The 12,171-nt window shown below is 50.1% G+C and overlaps 1 protein-coding gene across 2 annotated transcripts in view; it reads right to left on the bottom strand.

Annotated features, from left to right (window-relative positions):
* LOC147683683 (uncharacterized) overlaps positions 1–12,171 on the bottom strand; it is a 123,920-nt gene that overhangs the window by 89,070 nt on the left and 22,679 nt on the right. The gene's annotated exons all lie outside the window — the stretch shown is intronic.

Raw genomic sequence — 12,171 nt, 5'->3', positions numbered from 1 at the left:
GCATTAATTTAATTAATTCCGCCTTGCACTGTGCTTATCTATTTTCACTCCGCCTCGCGCTGCTATTATTTAATTAATTCCGCCTTGCATTGTGCTTATCTATTTTCACTCCGCCTCGCGCTGCTATTATTTAATTAATTCCGCCTTGCATTGTGTTTGTTTGTTTTCATTCCGCCTTGCATTGTGCTTATCTATTTTCACTCCGCCTCGCGCTGCATTTATTTCATTAATTCCGCCTTGCATTGTGTTTGTTTGTTGATTTCAGCCTCGCGCTGTGTTGGTTTAATAAGTTGTTCCTTTAGCCCCCGGTGCCCTGTGACCCTCCATCTTGTTGTGTGTCCCCTGGCCCGCCCCTCCTCCCTGCTACCGCCTCCCAGCTGCTGCCCCTCCCACCCACGAACAGAGTGCTCCCTACCTCCTCTGACGCGCTGTGATCACCTGGACCTCCTCCAGCACGGTCGCTCCCTCCATGCTCCCTGATCCCAGCTCCTGTTGACGATCTGGCCGAGACTACAGAGCTGTAACTGCATTAATTTAATTAATTCCGCCTTGCACTGTGCTTATCTATTTTCACTCCGCCTCGCGCTGCTATTATTTAATTAATTCCGCCTTGCATTGTGCTTATCTATTTTCACTCCGCCTCGCGCTGCTATTATTTAATTAATTCCGCCTTGCATTGTGTTTGTTTGTTTTCATTCCGCCTCGCGCTGCTATTATTTAATTAATTCCGCCTTGCATTGTGCTTATCTATTTTCACTCCGCCTCGCGCTGCATTTATTTCATTAATTCCGCCTTGCATTGTGTTTGTTTGTTGATTTCAGCCTCGCGCTGTGTTGGTTTAATAAGTTGTTCCTTTAGCCCCCGGTGCCCTGTGACCCTCCATCTTGTTGTGTGTCCCCTGGCCCGCCCCTCCTCCCTGCTACCGCCTCCCAGCTGCTGCCCCTCCCACCCACGAACAGAGTGCTCCCTACCTCCTCTGACGCGCTGTGATCACCTGGACCTCCTCCAGCACGGTCGCTCCCTCCATGCTCCCTGATCCCAGCTCCTGTTGACGATCTGGCCGAGACTACAGAGCTGTAACTGCATTAATTTAATTAATTCCGCCTTGCACTGTGCTTATCTATTTTCACTCCGCCTCGCGCTGCTATTATTTAATTAATTCCGCCTTGCATTGTGCTTATCTATTTTCACTCCGCCTCGCGCTGCTATTATTTAATTAATTCCGCCTTGCATTGTGTTTGTTTGTTTTCATTCCGCCTCGCGCTGCTATTATTTAATTAATTCCGCCTTGCATTGTGCTTATCTATTTGCACTCCGCCTCGCGCTGCATTTATTTCATTAATTCCGCCTTGCATTGTGTTTGTTTGTTGATTTCAGCCTCGCGCTGTGTTGGTTTAATAAGTTGTTCCTTTAGCCCCCAGTGCCCTGTGACCCTCCATCTTGTTGTGTGTCCCCTGGCCCGCCCCTCCTCCCTGCTACCGCCTCCCAGCTGCTGCCCCTCCCACGCTCCGCCCCCTCCACCATCCATTTATGGCCAATGCCCCCACGCGCAGCGTCCACGCGCTACGGCCTCGCCGAAGGTGCGCCAAAGGTAAGCCCGTCTACGCCCGTCCGCGCCTGGACCGCGCCCAGCGCCAGACCCCCTGCCCCTCGCGCTGCCCAGCCACCCCGCATTACCTACGATGCCGCCGCCCTCCTAGCCCTTAACTCCGGTCCCGCCCCCACTTGCGTCCAAGCCGCTCCTGGACACACCCATGGACCTTTCTCCTGCTTCTCCTGCAGATTCAGCGGCACCGACAACATCTCCGCCACGACCACACCACAGATCCCCGACCCCAACCACATACAATGCATCCTCCTCAACACCCGCTCGGTCCACAGACACGCCATTGACCTATGGAATCTACTAGACACCGTCTCTCCAGACGTCGCCTTCCTAACAGAAACATGGATGAACGCTTCCTCCGCCCCTGACATCGCCATCGCTATCCCTGATGACTATAAGATCACACGCAAGGACCGCACCGACCATACAGGAGGAGGAATCGCCATCGTCCATAAGAAATCCATCCGCATTTCCACCAGCTCCGACGCCAACCTCGCTAACTCCGAACACCTTCACTTCCAGATCCACATCGATCCCAAGACAACTCTTAGAGGCACCCTCCTCTACAGACCACCAGGACCCCGCGCAAAATTCAGTGAAGACATCACAGATTTCATCACCCCACACGCGCTCCCCTCCAAAGACTACATCCTTCTGGGAGACCTCAACTTCCACCTTGAAAAGATCAACGACCGCAACACCGCCACCCTCTTAGACAACCTCGCCAACCTCGGACTTAAACAACTGGTCACTTCCCCCACCCACATCGCAGGTCACACACTTGACCCCATCTTCACCTCCAGCAACCATGTCTCCTTCAGCCACACTACGGATCTCCTCTGGACTGACCACAGCTGCGTTCACTTCACCTACAACAAGCCAAAACCCATCATCCACCTCCAACCAACTCTACAAAGAAACTGGAACAAAATCACCACGGATCAGATCTCCACATCGCTCCTTCTAACCTCCCCAGCCCTCTCTTCTAACGCCAACGAAGCCGCCTCCAACCTCACCCTTTGGCTATCCAACACCGCTGACACCTTAGCACCACTGAAAAAACGTCAACACAAACTTGGAAACAAGAAGGCCTCATGGTTCAACGATGATCTCAAGAAGTCCAAGAAACTGTGCCGCTCCCTTGAAAAGGCCTGGAAAAAAGACCCATCCGCCAGCAACAAGGACACCTTCAAAAGCGCCACCCGTACTCACCACCAACTAATCCGAAAAGCCAAGAAAACAGCATTCAAGGACCGACTTGACAACAACGCCCACAACAGCAAGGAACTTTTCAACATCGTCAAGGAATTTTCCAACCCCTCAGCCAACTCCAACGACATCACCCCCTCTCAAACCCTCTGCGACTCCCTAGCCTCTTTTTTCCACAACAAGATTGCTGACATCCACAACAGCTTTGACAACCATTCCGGAAGCCAACCCACCCTACCATCTGCTGACCATCTTCCCCCCGTAAACACCCTTAACGCCTGGAACCCAATCTCCACAGAGGACACCACCCGCCTGATGAATTCCATCCACTCTGGATCCCCCACAGACCCATGCTCTCACCACATCTTCAACAAAGCAGACTCCGTTATAGCTCCGCACCTCCGAGACGTCATCAACTGCTCCTTCAACTCCGCCACCTTCCCGGAAGACTGGAAACACGCTGAACTCACCGCCCTTCTGAAAAAACCAACAGCAGACCCCACCGAACTCAAAAACTACCGCCCCATCTCGCTTCTTCCATTCCCGGCCAAAGTCATCGAGAAAGCCGTCAACAACCAGCTCGCCGCCTTCCTCGAAGCCAACAAATCACTCGACCCCTCACAATCTGGCTTCCGAGCCAAACACAGCACTGAGACCGCCCTCATCGCAGCAACAGACGACATTCGAACACTACTGGACAACGGAGACACAGTCGCCCTCATCCTCCTCGACCTTTCTGCAGCCTTCGACACAGTCTGCCACAGCACCATTCTACAACGCCTCAGAAACATCGGAATCCAAGGAAAAGCACTGGATTGGATCACCTCGTTCCTCACCGGAAGAACCCAGAGAGTCCGCCTCCCACCATTCAAGTCAGAGGCCACTGAAGTCATCTGCGGTGTACCTCAAGGATCCTCACTCAGTCCCACCCTCTTCAACGTATACATGAGCCCCCTCGCAGCCATCGCCCGCCAACACAACCTCAACATCATCTCTTACGCGGATGACACTCAACTGATCCTTTCTCTCACCAAGGACCCCAGCACCGCCAAAACTAACTTACACGAAGGAATGAAAGAAGTCTCCGAATGGATGAAACAAAGCCGTCTGAAACTGAACTCAGACAAAACAGAAGTCCTCATCTTAGGTACATCCCCCTCTGCATGGGACGACTCCTGGTGGCCGGAAGCCCTCGGAAAAGCACCCATCCCGACAGACCACGCACGGAACCTTGGCGTCATCCTGGATTCTTCACTCTCAATGAACAGACAAGTCAGCGCCGTATCCTCTTCCTGCTTTAACATTCTTCGCATGCTCAGAAAAACATTTCGCTGGATCCCCTCCGAAACAAGGAAAACAGTCACCCACGCTCTAGTCACGAGCCGACTGGACTACGGAAACACCCTCTACGCAGGGACCACCGCTAAACTCCAGAAGAAACTACAACGAATCCAAAACGCCTCAGCCAGGCTTATATTAGACATCCCACGCAACGAACACATCTCTGGTCACCTCAAAGACCTCCACTGGCTACCCGCCAATAAGAGGATCACTTTCCGACTGCTCACCCACGCACACAAATCACTCTACGACATCGGACCAGATTGCCTCAACTCCCGACTGTCCTTCTACACCCCCTCCCGCCAACTTCGCTCTTCCAGCCAAGCCTTCGCCACTGTACCTCGCATCAACAAGACCACCATGGGAGGCAGATCCTTCTCATTCCTGGCTGCTAAAACATGGAACTCACTTCCCGCTTACCTTCGCCTCACCCAGAATCACCTAGCATTCAGAAAGCAGCTTAAAACGTGGATATTTGACAAATAATCCTCCTCCCCTTCCTAAGCGCCTTGAAACCCTCTGGGTATGTAGTGCGCTATACAAATCTCTTGACTTGACTTGACTTGACTTGGATGTCTGCAATTTTGTTGTGGAAGAAGGAGGCTAGGGAGTCGCAGAGGGCTTGAGAGGGGGTGATGTCGTTGGAGTTGGCTGATGGGTTGGTAAATTCTTTGACGATGTTGAATAACTCCTTGCTATTGTGGGCGTTGTTATCTAGTCGGTCTTTGAAGGCGGCTTTCTTGGCAGACCGGATTAGTTGGTGGTGTATGCGGGTGGAGTTTTTGAAGGCGTCTCTGGTGTTGGAGTTTGGGTCTTTTTTCCATGCTTTCTCGAGGTAGCGGCAGAGTTTCTTGTATTTCTTAAGATCATCGTTGAACCAGGAGGCCTTCTTGCTGCTTAGTTTGTTTTGATGTTTTTTCAACGGTGCTAGGATGTCGGCGCTTTTGGATAGCCATTGGGTGAAGTTAATGGCTGCTTGGTCGGGGTTTGAGGAGTGGACAGGAGGGATTTGGAGGAGCGATGAAGAGATCTGGTCGATGGTGAGTTTGTTCCAATTTCTACGCAGGGTGGGTTGAGGGTGGTAGTGGATTGTGGGCTTATTGTAGAGAAAGTGAACGCAGCTGTGGTCCGTCAAATGAAGAGCTGTGGTGTGGCTGAAGGAGACGTATTTGCTGGAGGTGAAGATAGGGTCGAGTGTGTGACCTGCAATGTGGGTGGGGGAAGTGACAAGTTGTTTAAGTCTGAGGTTTGCGAGGTTGTCCAGAAGGGTGGTGGCGCTGTTGTCATTGCTCTTTTCCAGGTGAAAATTGAGGTCTCCCAATAGGATGTAGTCCTCGGAGGGGAGGGCGTGTGGGGTGATGAAGTAAGTGATATCGTCATTGAATTGCGCCCGGGGGCCGGTATAGAAGGGTGCCTCTAAGTGTGGTTTTGGGGTCGGTGTGGATCTGGAAGTGGAGGTGCTCGGCGCTGGCAAGGTTGTCATCTGGGCTGGTTGAGATGTGAATGGAATTCTTGTGTATTCTTGACGCGGTCCTTACGGATGATCTTGTATCCTTCTGGGATGGCAATGGTGATGTCTGGGGCTGATGATGCGTTCATCCATGTTTCTGTTAGGAAGGCGACGTCTGGTGAGATGGTGTCTAGTAGATTCCAAAGGTCGATGGCATGTCTGTGGATTGAGCGGGTGTGGAGCAGGATGCATTTTAGGTGGTTGGTGTCGGGTCTCTGTGTCGCGTTGGTGGATGAGTAGTAGGTTTTGGTGCCGTCGAACTTGCAGGAGTTGCATGAGAAGGGTCCATGGGTGTGTCCAGGAGCGGCTTGGACGCAGTAGAGGGAGCGGCCGGAGTTAAGGGCTAGGAGGGAGGTGGCATCGTATGTAATGCGGGGTGGGTGGGTGGTACGAGGGGCAGGGGGTCTGGCGCTGGGCGCGGTCCAGGCGCGGACGGGCGTAGACGGGCTTACCTTTGGCGCGAATGGGGCGCGACCGCTGCGCGTGAACGCTGCACGAAAGTGCATCTGTCATATATGGGTAGTGGAGGGGGAGGGGCGAGGGCGGCTCAGCTGAGAGGCGGGGCGGGCTACAGAGGACGGGTTTCTACAACGAGCACAACAACAAATACAAACAAAATGGCAGCGGAGGGGTGAGCAATACAGAGCGCCGGGAGTTATCGCGCTATAAAAGTGAAAGTCACTGTGGCAATAATAAACGCTAACAAAGCGAAGCGGCAGCCAAGGCAGTCTACAGGCAATTATTTAAAGTAGGTTTACAATCAAATCGCAGCACAACGATACCAGATCTCGCCAGGGAGACTGGGGAGCGACCACTCAGCACACCAGCGATGAGAGGATCACAGCGCTTCCAGGTATGGGAGCGCTGTATGTAGTCAGTGGGAGGGCGGCTCAGCTGGGAGGCGGGGCGGGCTACAGAGGACGGGTTTCTACAACGAGCACAACAACAAATACAAACAAAATGGCAGCGGAGGGGTGAGCAATGCAGAGCGCCGGGAGTTATCGCGCTATAAAAGTGAAAGTCACTGTGGCAATAATAAACGCTAACAAAGCGAAGCGGCAGCCAAGGCAGTCTACAGGCAATTATTTAAAGTAGGTTTACAATCAAATCGCAGCACAACGATACCAGATCTCGCCAGGGAGACTGGGGAGCGACCACTCAGCACACCAGCGATGAGAGGAGTCTTGATCGGTCTGGAACGGGCTGAAGCGGGCCCGCCCTTGGCCCGGGCTTCGCCCGGCGCCCACCCGCGCTCGTCCCGCGTTTGCGGAAGGGGTGGGGGCTAAATAACAGAAGGTAGGGCGGGAAGAGGACCAGCTGCGGCCGATCACCAGCCGCTCAGCATGCTGGTCCTCGCAGTCCCGCAATAGGCGTAGGGTTCAAGAGGCTTAACAGTCCACAGCCTCCCTGCACGAGCGGCTCCCGCGCAGCGGGGGCCGCGAGAAGTGATGGATTTTCCAGCAGGATTCCTTGCAGTAGCTGGCTCCCCCCTTCAGCAATGAAGCAGCACAGGCTTGTAATTTAATTTCAGGTCCACAATCAGCTGGGTGCACATGCCCCGACAGGGGAAAAGGACAGAGTACAGTGAGAATCCTTCCTACTCCGCTTTTAGCCACCTATCTTGGATCTGCGGGAAGTGGAGCTTCATGCAGTGAGTTATTGGCATTGCAACTTTTTCTCCGAATCTCCGTTCGATGTCGGCCTTCTGGGGTCAAAGGTAGTTGCGTGCCTCACTAGAACAGTAGTGCCTCCTTGGTATTAACATATTGATGTCTGGTGTTCTTGACAAGGCTTTGCATAACCACGCAGTTGTTCATGTCACAATGAACTTGTTGCGATGTAGTGCTAGTGTACAGCCATTCATATGGAAATGAATGAAAAGTGCAAGCGTTGGGGGATCGCGCTTGACATTATGTTCTGGGGTTCAGTTCAGAGGTTCAGCTCCGGATTCGAGCACTGCACAGTGCCCTTCAGTGCTACTTGGGATGTAAGGAGTGTGTGTGTTTTCTCGAAAAACGCACATATTTTGTTTGAAAGGATCTGTGGTGTAGATTTAGTACTGCAATCAGGATATAGGTCATGATGAACGTGTTCTTCTGTTGAGTTTTGTGCTCTGTCCATCAGTGCGCAGCAGAACTGCCTGTGCAAAGGATCTGTGGCATAATTGGCCTCCACAGAGACTAGCCGCTTCATTGCCATTTAATGACACTTGTAATTTTTGTGGTATAGTGGGAGCAGATGCTGGAGACAGTCGTAAGGCAGGTGGTGCAGAAGAAGTGCCCCGTTGGGTACGGTTAAGCAGTGAACAGTACCCATTCCTACATGAACTATGCATTACTGGTGCTATAACGGGCAAACTGGTCCCATGTTCATGCACTGACACTCAACACTCCGAGTGCATGCTGGTGCAGACCTGGAATGTTACACTGGGGCACCGGCACAGCGCCACCTAGACAAAACTTTACTGGAAGTGTGCATAGACATTGAAGGTCCAGACATGCGGGTTAGATCTAGTAGTCTGTTTTCAATTTTCCTCATTACTCCTTTCTTTGCTTTTCAGGATGGCCAGGGTGGAGGTGACGAAGGAGTAAAACAGCAGGCAAAGGTACAGTGTGAATCCTCTGTCTCTTTGGCATGGAGTGGCGGGCAGTAAACAACTGTGTTGTGTAGACCTGGAAGTATTAGTCAGCTGAACTGTTCTGCAGAGCCAAAGTTGCTACTCTCAGTCTCCAGAGCAGCTCCTGGATGAGGCCTGTGGGGTTTCACACATTCCAGGCATTCCCAAGATGGCTGCAGAGAGCCAAACACATTCCTGGCTCCACAAACTGAAAATCAGCATCTGTCATTTTAAACCACCTAGATGTATGTGAAATATTGTTGTTCAAGGTACTTGCCTTCATGGACTCTAGCATCTAGAGCATTTGAAATACATTTTTAAAAACATGTTTTCCACAGCACTTCATACCAAACACAATTTAAGTAATATACAGTTTTGTGACAGAATACATCATTGTTGTATAGTAGTTAGGGGGGGGGTATAACTCAGCGGAATAATACAGGGTTTTTATGTTGGTCTGCTGAAATCCATGGAGTACAACTCCACAAGTCACTCCTACCGCTAAACAGCAGTTAATGTCAATTAATTTAACTAATCAGTGGTTGTGTGATACTGTGTAACTATGGTTACTATCTCTTCAATCTGGTACTTGTCCTGTAATGCAAATTTTGTTTCTCCCTGTTGACAGCAAGAGTTGTGAATCGGTATTGTTCCAAAGACTGCATCGCTTATGCTCGGTCTTTCTGACAATTCTTGGGGGCACTCTCTGCTCCAGACTGCCCGCCTAGTCTGAGCCTACATCACTGCTCTGTTCACCAGCCTCAGAGAGATGGACTAGTTTGTGACAATCCTTTGCTTTCATCTTTGCTAGCATCCAGTGCTTAAATTCCAGCCTCCCTCTGCAGGTATGGCCTTACCTTTGCTGTGCTCATTTTTCTTGCAGCAGCTGCCATATTTGATCCATATCCCTTGTACGTGGTCTTGCCAGACTAGTGGTAGGTGGATTCATGAAATATCTGGCACAAAGCACTGGTAGTAGGTGCAAATCCCAAGAACATTGGAATTCCTTGAGGCTGTTGAAGCAAGGATTCAAGCATTCTAAATAACACACATATTTCACACCAATCCAGCAGGATGTACACTTAACAATTGACATCGTCAATCCTTGATTGCTTAGCTAAGTCAGTATCTTTACCAACTGTTTGTTTGTCATTTCAGCGTTCGTGTACAAATGTGATTTGCATGCTACAGGTACCGTTTCGCCTTCATTGATGATGATGATGTAAGTGTACCTTGATTGACCCGAGACAACACAGATCACCAAGTTAGTAGTATTTACATATGTATGTAAGTGTTTGGAAGCTATTATGTCAGCTTGCACGGAACAGAGAATTTCTGTGTGCTCCTGTGTCCAATGCTGGACTGAAAAATCATGTCTGATTAGGTCGTAGAAATGTTTAACCCTTTCAGCGTAATCCAAAATGTATGTTCTGCCAACATTTTTAAATCCTAAAATGGAGTGTAAACCTGTCTGTCTCTTTTGAGGATAGAGCAGCGCACATTTTCCTAAAAAAATAGCTGCCAGGCTTTTTACTTCATTTAATAGCTCATAACCCAAAAGTGGGACATTGAGATAGGCAATTTTTGATTTGTTAAAGTTAAATTTGTAGGCCAAATTGGCAAACCCCAGAATTATGTTGTTCACCCTGTTCAAGTGTTCCAATAACTCATTGTCCGTCAGATAAATATCATCTACTTAGGACAATGCTTCCTCATCACAATTTTGAAGTAACTCTGTTAGTCCTGCTGAGAACAACCTTGGGCTATTCTTATAACCTTGGGGAGTCTACAGAATTGGCGTTAAGAGACAAGGGATGAGAATGCTGTTAAATAGAGGCATCTAGGCGCTATATTTTGGCAGAAGAAACCCATTTGAGATATCTAGGGTTGTTTTATATTTTTTCTGCACAATTTTGTTCATTAATGCAGCACCGTGTGCATTTTTTCCTGCAAATATTCATGTGTTCAAATGCCTGTAGTCTAAAACTGGACGGTATGAATTGTGGGGTTCACTACGGGAAACAAAGGATTATTCATGGAAGAGGTGTAGTTTTCCTTCACACCTTGGTATTCAAGTTGCTCTAAGATCTCCCTGACATGTTTCTTTGTGTCATGTTTTATTGGGTACTACCTATGTGGAGTAGGAGTAGATTGTAGGTGACTCAGCATCCCACCCTACATGATTGCGGTAAAGTGCGGGAACTAGCACTCCTGCGCATATGAATATTAAAGTTACTCTGGAACGAGGTTGGAGAAAGCCGGTAAAAACGACATCTTCCCCCTTTGGGCACTACTCAACGAACTCAGGCAGTTAATCTCTTTCAGCCAAAAGGATGTTGTATCCATATGTCAGATTCTTCCAAAAGAGACCTTTCACTTTACTGGGTATGTCTTCTTCCTTTTGGAGTGTAATTTGGTATAAACGATGTCGGACATTTACCGTTGTCTTCATCGTAAAACACAGCTGTCACCAGAATTTTCATCAGGTTCTGGCAAGCTATTGTTACTTTTGCTGCCTTGTCTAGCATCATCAGAGCCCATTCCCGTTCAGAAGCAGAGCCCTCAGTAGCCTGGGCATTTCTTATTTTAAGGCCAGCAACCTCCATGTTAAATTGAGGATTAGTTTTGGGTTGATCTTCTTGTTTGATAATGCAGTCTGGAGCATGACATCCTAGAGCCTTTCATTTCACACCCTTAAGTCAGCACGTTTGTCAGACAGTTCACTTTACAAAATCCTCAAACATTGCAGTTTGAGAAAGAAAAGAAAAGTAATTCTATATATCATTTGAAATATCGCCATACCTTGTGGAGCATCAGGAAAGGACTTCTGCTTGCCGGCTCTTCAGCCCTTCGTCAACTCAGCACCTCGCCGGACCCGTTTCGCGGGTCCCGCATCGCGGATAGGACTCAGCGGGAGTGTGCAGCCTCAGGGGTCGTGTGCCACAGAACTATCCAGGGGAGAACTGTTTTAGCAGCAGGGCTGCGAGCGCTGTCGCAGGGACTCTATGTCCCAGGAGTCCCTGCTTGACTAACCCTCAACACCTGGGACGCTCGCCCTGCTTGCCCCGTCCCCTCCTTGGCAGGTGAAAAACCTGTGTGCCTGACTGACCTGTGGGATACCATTTGAAATATCGCCATACCTTGTGGAGCATCAGGAAAGGACTTCTGCTTGCCGGCTCTTCAGCCCTTTTCAACTCAGCACCTCGCCAGACCCGCTTTGCGGGTCCGGCATCGCGGATTGGACTCAGCGGGAGTGTGCAGCCTCAGGGGTCGTGTGCCACAGAACTATCCAGGGGAGAACTGTTTTAGCAGCAGGGCTGCAAGCGCTGTCGCAGGAACTCCATGTCCCAGGAGTCCCTGCTTGACTAACCCTCAACACATGGGACGCTCTCCTGCTTGCCCCGCCCCCTCCTCCTCCCTATTTAGTAGGTCTACAATACCGCTGCGCGGTAGCACGCCGGAGCGCCCGGGTCGAAGCCCGGGCAAAGGGCTGGCCCATCTGTGGCCCTCCGAGGCCTGTAGAGTCTGGTCTGGGCCAGAACCCTTGGCTTTGTCAATTCCATCTTTTTGCGTAGTTATTGGGGCCCGCTATTACTGTGAGTGTTTTACCTTTTCTTGCTGCATTTGTTTTGTATTTTGAAAGCGTGTCCCTTGATTTGAGCTTGTTAGTTAGCTAGGCCCAAACCCATACTATAGGAATGTGTACCCGTGAAACACGTAGTAAGACCGCGGCTGTTGCCTCCAAATTGACGGGCACTTTAGACCACTTTATTGTACGCACTAATTCATTAATTGATGAATGCATTGCCCTTATGGAAAGAAGGCTGTTCCAGGACCTCGCACATGCGTGAAGGTCTTCCTTAAGTATTATAGCCTCTGCACGCACTC

This window comes from Lissotriton vulgaris, chromosome 11 (genome assembly GCF_964263255.1).
Source record: "Lissotriton vulgaris chromosome 11, aLisVul1.2, whole genome shotgun sequence".
Classification (NCBI taxonomy): domain Eukaryota; kingdom Metazoa; phylum Chordata; class Amphibia; order Caudata; family Salamandridae; genus Lissotriton; species Lissotriton vulgaris.
The sequence above is the reverse complement of the archived record's forward strand: the minus strand, read 5'-3'. Positions and strand labels throughout refer to the sequence as shown.